The following is an 11975-nucleotide window of genomic DNA, read 5'->3' on the forward strand; positions in this document are numbered from 1 at the left end:
ACTACTGTAATAAAGCTTTCATGCACTATATGATCAAAAGTATGTAGACACACCTTCGAACCACTGCATATTTCAGCCACATCCATTGCTTATGTGTAAAAATCAATCATGCAGCCATACACTTTACATAAATTAGCCCATTATCCTGCAAAGAATCATGTTTACCTTGTCCCAGCCCATCTAATATAGCTTATTTATTAATTATCAAGACCCATGAGTTGGGTTGGATGTGTTGGTTGCCAAGAAACCTAGACATTCACTATAGATATTTATTAGTATAATTGCTGGTACTGAGGAACTGTGCCACTGTCATAGTATTTAACATATACAGATCAGTGAGTCTGTTTTAAGGAGTGAAAATATCTGTGTGGTCCATGCACTCATGGAATCTACAGTTGCTAAATCATGGTTATAACCCTCACTACTGTGTTCTAAACTGCCCACTGATGCAACAAGATTTTTGCCAGGAATCCTGTGTGTTGGTTTTCATGGTATATCCAGTCCAAAGGACAAACCTTATATTAGTAGATGGGATGAGAACCAAACATTTGTTGTTTTTATGATATGAGCTAGACTTCATAGTTTAAGACAAGTATAACCTTAAAGCTACTGCATAAAGTGACATTGTGGAGAACTGTGTGCTTGCAACACATTTTGGGGGTTTCATTTTCCATTTCTAGCCTGGCAATACCTCTGTGTTCATTAAGAAAAGGTTTGCTGAGTTTGGTCTGAAAGAACAATAGTCTTGACCTTAACCCTATCCAATACCATTAATATCCAATAAATTGGAACACCGCTGTAAGCCAGCATAGGTGCTCAGCATTACTAATGCTCATGCAGCTGAATAAAGATAAATCTCCACAGTCGATCAAGAAGGGTGTGGTGACCAAGTCCCAATTTAATCTGCACACAGCCTTGAACCCAACCTTAGCCAGCACATTTTGGTATGAACTAGAAGGTGGAATACAAGCAGACTTTATTGCCCAACTTAAGTTCCTCATACTAATAGAGTTTTTGTTGTTATTGTTATAGAAGTAAATTTCTGTCATCATGTCCAAAATCTAGTTAAAAGTGTTGAGAAAGGCGCCCAGGTGGTGAAGCGGGATAATCCGCTAGCACACAAGCGCCGAGATTCTGAACTCCTCGGTTCGAAACTTGGTGTTGCCACCGGTCAGCTGGGCGCCATCTAGCGGACATAATTGGCAGTGCCTGCAGCAGACACGTCTCTGCTAGGGCGGCATGACCGGACTATGTGGGTGGGTTCTTTAAACGCTGTGTAAGGACCCTGATTGGCAGATAGAGAGGCGCCTGTGCAGAGTGCTGCTCGTGGGTCGGAGAAGGTGTGAGCAACAATATACCCACCTCGACTGCAATCAGGGATCCCCAAGCAGCGGAAGACAGATTGACTATGCTAAATTAGGAGAAAATGCATAAATAAAATAGAAAGTGTTGAGGAAAGGTGATGGCTGTTATTACAGCAATTGGAAACCAAATCCATATTAACGCCCATGGATGTGTATGATATGTTGAGGTGTAGACAAACTTTTGACTGTAAAGTGCATTTATATAAAAATAAACTAGAATAGTTTGTTTTACTGATAAAATCTGACTGTTGCAACACATATGAGCAATAACTAGCAACTCTAGTACAAAGTGCCTTATTCTCTCAGACCTGCATATTATCTAACTGCAATGATTCTGCTTGGCGAAAGGCATCATGTCGTCAGCCAACCACTCAGCTCTGTCAGTATATCTGATCTTGTAAAATGCTTTCCAGTCTAATACTATTTTAGTAAATGATCTCATGTCTAAAACTACACATTAAAAACTGTAGCAGATTAAACATAAGAAAAAATTGTGGTCCTCCCAGCAGTGTAACTGTTGAACTTTGTGTGCAACATATATTTACACCAGCATAATATTATTCATTATTTTGTATGTTAGAGAGCACTTGGATGATGTAGGGGTTTTGCACTCATGCTATTAGTTGTCTTCATTTTCATTTTGTATTTAGAAGAACCTCTGAAACATTTTTATTTTATTTCTACACTTCACTTGCACTGGTTAACCCAGAAATATTCATTGTCCTCTGTGAGACAGTACTGTTGGAAAGTATAATTTCTTTATAAGCGTAGTGTTTTTTGTTCAGAAAGATTTAATGGAATAGTGGTGCAGCTGGTGAAATGGTGTCGCACAAAGACATGGGTCCTGGGAATATGACCTGGGTTCGACCTTTGCTTCTTTGCTGATGTTTCTGAGGAGTTCATGTTCTACATGAGTTTCCACTTAGAATATAAATTTTTCTTCTTTTTAGAAAAACATGGGCACTCAGAGAAAAAAACAGAGCTGACATTTCTAACTCATCGATTCAAAACTCAGCTCTGCCATCCGGCTGGACTGGGCAACTACATGAACAACGATTGGCTTGTTGTTCATACAGAGTGGAAAGCCAACGAGGGCTGGTACAAACTGGTGCAATTATGACCTCTGCTGGCTAATTGATGGTGTCTGCACAGAGTAGAGGAATAATGCATTGATCAGGGTGTGGCTCTCTGTACACAAGGCTGATCCACATATGAACTTGCCTCATGCAGATGAAAAGATGCAGTCGGTTACTGCACGTGTCGGAGGGGGCGTGTGTCAGTCTCACTCTCCTCAATCAGAAGTGGGGATCAGCATCAGTAGAGAGGAAGCATAATGCAATCGGGTAATTAAATATGACTAGATTGGGAGGAAAATTGGGGAAAAATGCAGAAAAAAAAACATGCAAAAGTGGATTGCGACTGTAGGTTGGCAAAGATGTGAGTGAGTGAGGATGTGTCTCCCTGTAATGGATTGACACCCTGTCCAGTTTGGATCTTTGTTAGACTCATCAAACCCTTGGCCAGGATGAAGTGGTTATTAAAAACGCTCATGAATGCAATGTTACGGATAACCAAAGAAGTGAAATTAGGTGTACATTAATGTTTTCAGTAAATGCGTAGTCGTCTATTATATTTATTTATTTTAAAGCACTTAAATTGGTTGGAATCCAGATTCACATGTTGTCCCTTTATATCTGTATGTACGTTCAATGCAATATCTGTATGTTTAATGCATCTTTCTTTTTACACAGCTTTGGAACAATGCACATTAATTAACTGTTTGTAAAACAAGGAAAAAAGAAAAAAATAAACATTATTTTAACAGTTTGTGACTCTGTAGTATTTCATTGAAGCAATATTTAATTTTTTTGTTTAATTTTTGTTTTTTTGTTTTTTTTACTGATATATACGGTGGTTTTGCTCCATACAAAAATAAATATCATTGTGAAAGATGATGTCCTAACCTTGTGCTTTGGTGTAAAACCACCCCAGGTCATCAGAAATGTGAAAACATGCTGACAGGTAATGTGTGACAAAATTGCTGGATGAATTCATTTATTGTTCAGCCAATGTTATCCTTCCCTCCACTTTAGCCGTTCACCCTTGATTGTCTCCTTCAAAGCCTAAAATAGCTAAGCAATTTTCTTTAAGGTACACAAGACAGGGTTTAACAACCTGTTAATTTCTGCCTCACATGCTTGAGTAAAAAAGACCTTAGCCGGACAGATTTATTACAACTTTTGGTTGTAAAATTGTTGTTTTCATTATTGTTGTAACACTGAATAACATCATATTTAAATATGTGTAAAAATAAATATATTAAATATTAATCTTAAATATTAATATATTAGATACTGTATATATACACTGATCAGCCATAACATTAAAACCACCTCCTTGTTTCTACACTCACTGTCCATTTTATCAGCTCCACTTACCATATAGAAGCACTTTGTAGTTCTACAATTACTGACTGTAGTCCATCTATTTCTCTACATATCTTTTAGCCTGCTTTCACCCTGTTCTTCAATGAACGAGACCACCACAGAGCAGGTATTATTTGGGTGGTGGCTCATTCTCAGCACTGCAGTGACAATGACATGGTGGTGGTGTGTTAGTGTGTGCTGTGCTGGTATGAGTGGATCAGACACAGCAGCACTGCTGGGCTTTTTAAATACCCTGTCCACTCACTGTCCACTCTATTAGACACTCCTACCTAGTTGGTCCAATGGCTCATCTATTGCTGCTGTTTGAGTTGGTCATCTTCTGGACCTTCATGGACACTGCCAACGTGGCGTTGTTGGTGTTTAAAAACTCCATCAGCATTGCTGTGTCTTATTCACTCATACCAACACAACACACACTAACACACCAGCACCATGTCAGTGTCACTGCAGTGCTGGGAAAGATCCACCACCCATATTATACCTGCTCTGTGGGGGTCCTGACCATTAAACAACAGCATGAAAGGGGGCTAAAAAAGTATGTAGAGAAACAGATGGACTACAGTTAGTACTTGTAGAACTACAAAGTGCTCCTATATGGTAAGTGGAGCTGATAACATGGACAGTGAGTGTAGAAACAAGGAGGTGGTTTTAATGTTATGGCTGATCGGTGTATATATAAATACTGTATATTAAATATAAATATTTATATATTTTTATAGCCTTTGATTTAAGTTTTAACACATTTTTGTTAATATTGTTGCTTTATTCTAATCTAATTCTAACCCATATTAATGAATGAATTACATTTGGCCTCTGTTACCTGATATTTAAACCCTAAAGAATGAGAAAGCCATGAAAACAATTTAAAAATAAATAAATAAATACAAATAAAAACATGCTGTCTTATTTTGTTCATGAGATGTTGATGGTGCACATAATTGCTGCATGTTGTTATGGCTTTTTTCGTCTTAATAATTCGATTTTTTTAATGTTAGATAAAGCTAATTAACTCATATCATTACCCAGAATGTTAGTAATCTGTGATAATGATACTAAATAAAAGTATGCTTAAAATTACTTGATTTGAGATTCATGTTTTAATCAATGCAACTTAATGTTCCGTATAATTTAATGGCACAAATGGAACACTTATGTGAATGATCTGCATTATCATTGGTAGCTAGTGGTAGCTGGTTCACAGAATCTGAAAGGCATTATAGGGAGACAGGACTAAGCTTAGACTCATCTGTATTGAGTGATTTTCTTATCACAATATACCACTTTGTGACCTTTACAACCTTATTGTTTGTTGTCTGGGTCATGGCTGGTCTGGTCCTCCAATATTGCTGTGTATCTCCTACAGATCCCGGAGCAATGTGCTGCAATGGCCAGTTGTCTATTCACAATTTAGCAGCTTTAAATCTTATATACACTAGGTGTAAGATTACCTGGGCTCTTATTTAATGGTCCGTATTTGGGTGATTATTGAAGCTCCTCATTAAACCATGACCTCGTTGTGTGTTTGTGTTTATCAGCTCCATTTACCATATAGAAGCACTTTGTTGTTCTACAATTACTGACTGTAGTCCATCTGTTTGCCTGCATGCTTTGTTAGCCCCCCTTTCATGCTGTTCTTCAATGGTCAGGACTCTCCCAAGACTACCACAGAGTAGGTATTATTTAGGTGGTGGATCATTCTCAGCACTGCAGGGACAATGACATGGTGCTGGTGTGTTAGTGTGTGTTGTGCGGGTATGAGTTTTTAAACACCTCACTGCCACTGCTGGACTGAGAATAGTCCACCAACCAAAGATATATCCAGCCAACAGCACCCCATTGGCAGTGTCTTGTGACCACTGATGAAGGTCTAGAAGATGACCAACTCAAACAGCAGCAATAGATGACTTTACATCGTCTCTGACTTTACATCTACAGGGTGGACCAACTAGGTAGAAGTGTCTAATAGAGTGGACAGTGAGTGGACACGGTATTTAAAAAGTCCAGCAGCGCTGCTGTACCTGATCCACTCATACCAGCATAACACACACTAACACACCACCACCATGTCATTGTCACTGCAGTGCTGACACCGCCTAAATAATACCTGCTCTGTGGTCGTCCTGGGGGGTCCTGACCATTGAAGAACAGAGTAAAAGCAGGTTAAAAAGTATGTATAGAAACAGATGGACTACAGTCAGTAATTGTAGAACTACAAAGTGCTTCTATATGGTAAGTGGAGCTGATAAAATGGACAGTGAGTGTAGAAACAAGGAGGTGGTTTTAATGTTATGGCTGATCAGTGTATATTCTTGCTGGCTAGATGGATGAATGAATTGATGGATTGTTGGATAGACAAACAGATGGAAAAACAAATGTCTTAGTCCCATTACAAATGGTGGATAAAGTAATTAAATCCTTAGTATTACGTATTCCACCTCAGCTCTGAAAGCCAGAATTCATTATGCATGCAATTATTCATAGTGATGTTGCTGTTGCTGAGAATCGAAAAAAAAGATAGATAAGTAATGAAATAAGCAGTAGAACTCTGTTAAAGACTAGTGAAGGGGAAAATCAGAATTATGCTTTTAATTCCAAAAACTTTTGATTGTTTGTGGAATTCATTAAAAAGAAAGAAAAGAAAGTATGACAAGATAATGAGAATGCAGGTTAATTTACAACCCCAAATCAGAAAAAGGGACAATATGGAAAATAGCTAGTAAAATACAAATGCAGTGTTCCTTACATTTACTTTGACTTTTATTTTATTGCAGACAGTTTGAACCCAAGATATTTCATTTGTTAATAAACCTCCATTTCTGCATTTCAGGCCTGCAACACTTTCCAAAAAATGTTGGGACAGGGCAATTTAGGGCTAGTAATGAGGTAAAAAAAACTAAATAATGATGTGATTCCAAACAGGTAATGTCAACAGGTGATTGTAATCATGGTTTGGTACAAAAGCAGCATTCAGGAAAGGCTAAGTCTTTGATGAGCAAAGATGATCAGAGGATCTCCAGTTTGTCAGCAAATGTGTGAGAAAATTATTGAAATGTTTAAAAACAATGTACTCAAATAAAGATTGGAAAGGATTTACATATTTCTCCTTATACAGTGCATAATATCGTTAAACGATTCAAGGAATCAGGAGTGATGTTTGATCCCTCAGATGGCACTGCATCAAGAACCGCCACTTAACAATAGCTGATATAACCACATGGGTGAGGGATTACTTTAGCAAAACTTTGTCAAGCACTACAATACAGAGTTACATGCACAAATGCCAACTTTAAAACTTTACTGTGCAAAAAAGAAGCCTTATGTTAACCATGTCCAGAGGCGGCGTCGACTTCTCTGGGCTTGGGGGCATCTGGAATGGACCATCACACAGTGGACACCGTGTGCAATGGACGCCGTGTGCTCCAGACCAAAGACGAAAAGGACCATCTAGACTGTTATCAGCAACAAGTCCAAAAGCCAGGGTCTGTCATGGTATGGGGCTGTGTCAGTGCCCTTGGTAATGGTCATGTACACTTCTGTGATGGCAGCATTAATGCACAAAAGTATATTGGGATCTTAGAGCAACATGTGCTGCCTTCGAGACGTCATCTTTTCCAGGGACTTTCATGCATTTTTCAACAAGATAATGCAAAACCACATGCTGCACACATTACAAAGGCATGGCTACGGAAAAAGAAGGTACGGGTACTGGACTGGCCTGCTTGCAGTCCTGACCTGTCCCCAAAAGAGAATGTGTGGAGAATTTTGAAACGAAAAATGTGGATGTAGGATGGATGCTGCTGTGCCCTGACCCCAGCTTCCAAACAAGCTGGGATATTTGTACTGTTTATTAGTAAGGGTTCAGGGCCCAATAGTGGCTGATTGGCAGTCCTGGGATTCAAACCCACAACATTTTAATTGATAGCCCAGAGCTCATTACCATGAATTCTGGAACACATCTTGATCAGGTGATCATAAGAATAGGAATTCTATAAATTAAAAGGCAGGAGGAAGCTGTTAAGTACAGTCACCTTCTCTATGCCAGTCAAGTCGATGCCATTTAGTATGCCATTACGTCCTGAAGTAAGAGAATTGTACAATTTTCTCTTGAACTCTTGACAGAAAAGATCCACTTGCATAAATGTAAGTGTCTGAGTGTTTTAGGAGGCTTTTAGTGGACACATTCCAAAGCTAAGTCTATTACCTCTCTATGTGCCTCATCTCTCACTCCTAAATGGCACCTTGAGCTTTTATAAGTTACAGTTCATTTGTCAGACACTGCAAGACTTAACCAGTGATGTATGCATGCGTGAGCAGTGCATTTATTCAGTGAGGAGGAATGGTAGGCTTTTTTTTCTAAGAAGCATATATGTCATTGTTTTCACGGGCCACTATCAGGTGAATATAAAATCATAAACAAACAAATAATAAACAAAGCAATGTAATTTAATCACTAGGTACTTTACATTTGCATTTTCATGTTGAAAGTCAGTGAGGTAAGTGATTGATGAGTCAGGTCAAGTCCATTTTGTTTGTATAGTGCTTTTGTCTCAAAGCGACTTACCAGACTCCAGGACCAACAGACCAAAAATGCCTGTTGAGCAAGCCAAGGGTGACAGTGGCAAGGAAAAACTTCCTTAAAATTACAGGAAGAAACCTTGAGAGGAACCAGACTCAGCAGGAACCTCCCATCCTCCTTGGGTGGCCTGGTGGATAATTTAAATTAATAGAATTTACACACATGCAGTACATTTATACACAAAATTAAATTGAACTAAAAGTAACTAGCAAAAAAAATAATTGAAGTTCTTTATTATTCATTCCAGTCAGTGATAAAGTCCGTAGTGAGTTCTTGAGTGAGTTCCATCAGAACCACCTCGGGGTAAAACAACAGAAAATGTAGTTAAAATGTCAAATCATTGAGAGTAAAATATCAGTTCTGCAGAGAACAGCATTAGACTCCGGCACCCTTAATTATTACAGTATAACTAAAAGGGAGCATGAGCAGGTAACACAGTCATGAAGGCTTTCATAGGACATCAGCACCCACGTCTCCCACCGTCATCAAACCTCAGTGATCGGACAAGAGAGGCAGAGGTACAGCAACCCAACATCCCTGATCACCACGAGTTCAGTGACCTTGCTTGAACCCCCAAGCTTTGCGCCTTTATCTATAGTCGAGGTGGGCAGCTCTGGTCCTAGGGGTCAGAGATCAGGTGCAGCCAGAAGCCAACATACCTCTGTAATATTTACATTTTCATTTTCAGCATTTAGCAGACACCTTTATCCAAAGCAACTTACATTATAGTTACAGTATACAATCTGAGCAATTGAGGGTTAAGGGCCTTGCTCAAGGGCCCAACAGCAGCAACCTGGCAGTGGTGAGACTTGAACCAGCAACCTTTTGATTACTAGTACAGTACCCTAACCACTAGGCTACGGCTTGCCCTATATAATGGGACAGAATTCTAAAGTGGCATTTTTACATCCTTTTTGTCGGGTGGCACGGTGGCTAGTTGGGTAGCACTGTTGCCTCACAGTAAGAAGGTCCTGGGTTCGATCTCCAGGTGGGGTGGTCCGGGTCCTTTTTGTGTGAAGTTTGCATGTTCTCCCCGTGTCTGTGGGGGTTTCCTCCAGGAGCTCCGGTTTTCTCCCACAGTCCAAAGACATGCAAGTGAGGTGAATTGGAGACACTAAATTGTCCATGACTGTGTTTGACATTAAACTTGTGAACTGTTGAATCTTGTGTAATGAGTAACTACCGTTTCTGTCATGAATGTAACCAAAGTGTAAAACATGACATTAAAATCCTAATAAACAAACATCCTTTTTGTCCATCTCGCAGAAGGGCTCTGTTTCTTACAATACTCTAAAAGTATTTTTTGCACAGAATAGGACTACTTCTGAACAGCTGCTGGATCTTCTTGTTTTTTGTCCATGAGTTGGATTTGATATTTTACTTACACTATTCCACAGCTTTAAAACATGTAATAAATCTCATTTAAAAGAATCACTCACAACATCAGTTCAGTTTTTTTTCTAAATGGTTTGCTGTCCAGACGTATTGTGCATAGTGAGAGTTGCTGGTACAGCATTCACGTTGAGATGGGATAAATGCTATATGTGGGTCCCAGACACACACTGCTGGAATGCAGATGTGAGAAAGACATTAGCCATGGCTGCCATGCCAGCCAATCTGCCTGCACCCCTGCTATAAGGACCCGCAATTATGATCTTATCTACAGTAACAGCTTCCTGATGCTGGGAAAAACATCATCGCGCCAAGCTGTTTAGGTTCTATAAGGAAAGTAAGCAATCTGCTTGCTGCAAGCTCTTTTTATAGCTTGGCTGGTGGCAATTTATCTTGGAAAAGTATTAAGGTATGGTGGAAATTTTGGTCAACCAAATCAATCATTGTGAAGGTTGCAAGGCTGCACACAATCTGCACTAAAGGACAGTAACTGCTTCATTTTGTAAGACTGCATGTTGCTGAGCCAATTCCAAGTTTGCTTTAATATAGTCTTACCAGAGTAGATTTTAAACATTCTGAGGTTGGTCACTAAGACGTAGTTGTGCTTCTGTTATGGATGAAACTGGGCTTGGGTTTTTAGGGTGAATCTGTGTAACTGTGTCTATGAAGTCTCTTGTACTGGGGTTATTAATTTGCCTTTGTTTAAAATATTTTGAAAGATACAGTAGCCAGATATAGGATCTATATTTTTTACTATATACATTTATACATCTAACTTTTTATATCAATGGTTTATTCTGATTTAGAGGGTGGCACAGTGGCTCAGTGGGTAGCACTGTAGCCTAACAGCAAGAAGGTCCTGGGTTCGATCCCCAGGTGGGGCGGTCCGGGTCCTTTCTGTGTGGAGTTTGCATGTTCTTCCCGTGTGTGTCTGTGTGGGTTTTCTCTGGGAGCTCCAGTTTCCTCCCACAGTCCAAAAACACGCAAGTGAGGTGAATTGGAGATACAAAATTGTCCATGACTGTGTTTGACGTTAAACTTGTAAACTGATAAATCTTACGTAATGAGTAACTACCGTTTCTGTCATGAATGTAACCAAAGTGTAAAACATGACGTTAAAATCCTAATAAATAAATAATCTGATTTAGAAAATTATTTTGAACAGGTGTCTTATTTAAATTACTTAAAACCTTGAGTGGCAATATACTGTATCCTGACGGGTTAGAAGGCGGCACGGTGGCTCGGTGGGTAGCATTGTCGCCTCACAGCAAAAAGTCCTGGGTTCGATCCCCAGGCGGGGAGGTCTGGGTCCTTTCTGTGCGGAGTTTGCATGTTCTCCCCGTGTCTGCGTGGGTTTCCTCCAGGAGCTCTGGTTTCCTCCCACAGTCTAAAAACATGCAGTCAGGTTAATTGGAGACACTGAATTGCCCTATAGGTGAATGGGTTTGTTTATGTGTGTGTGTGTGTCTGCCCTGCAATGGATTGACTCCCCATCCAGGGTGTTACTGTGTGCGTTGCGCCCATTGACAAGCTTGGATAGGCTCGAAAGTGGGTGAGTGAGTGAGTGAGTGGTTAGGTGTCTGCTCTACTCCATATGTTGAAATTTTTTTAATCATTACTGTTTTGGAGATCCTCATTGGCCCCTTTATTTACCCAGAGCTTTAGTCATGAATCCCACCCGCCCACTTGAGGCACCTCTGCCCAAGAAGGACAGAGGACTCCTTGTTCCAAACTCTTTTTTTACTATATTGTTGTTTTAACTGGTTTGTGCTCCTAATGTTTTAGTTCTAGTTCTTATAAAGTGTTTAACTACATTTACAATTACTTTAAAGGTCAAAAAAGTGTCCCACCCTTTTTAGGAAATAAGTGATAAGGTTTAATTCAAATAAATAACTAATCTTCAATATATGACTCCAAATTTTCAGTGCGTAAAAACGAAGGTACTGTGAGTTCCTTTCAGAATATATGACCCGCAATTTGGGAAGCATGTATGATTGGTTGATAACAGATATGACGTCAGAGATCTATTTATCCCGAGCAAGCGATCCAGTTTTTCTCAGTGTGTTTGAAACAGGAGAAACGGAACGCTGGAGAGATGGAGACCGGAGCGGATGGAGTTAGGCTGTGGCTGTGCGCCACGCTTGATGTCAAGTTTAGATAATGTGATGTGATGTGATCACAGAGCCCGAGGAAATC

Source organism: Trichomycterus rosablanca, chromosome 10 (assembly GCF_030014385.1).
Source record: "Trichomycterus rosablanca isolate fTriRos1 chromosome 10, fTriRos1.hap1, whole genome shotgun sequence".
Classification (NCBI taxonomy): Eukaryota; Metazoa; Chordata; class Actinopteri; order Siluriformes; family Trichomycteridae; genus Trichomycterus; species Trichomycterus rosablanca.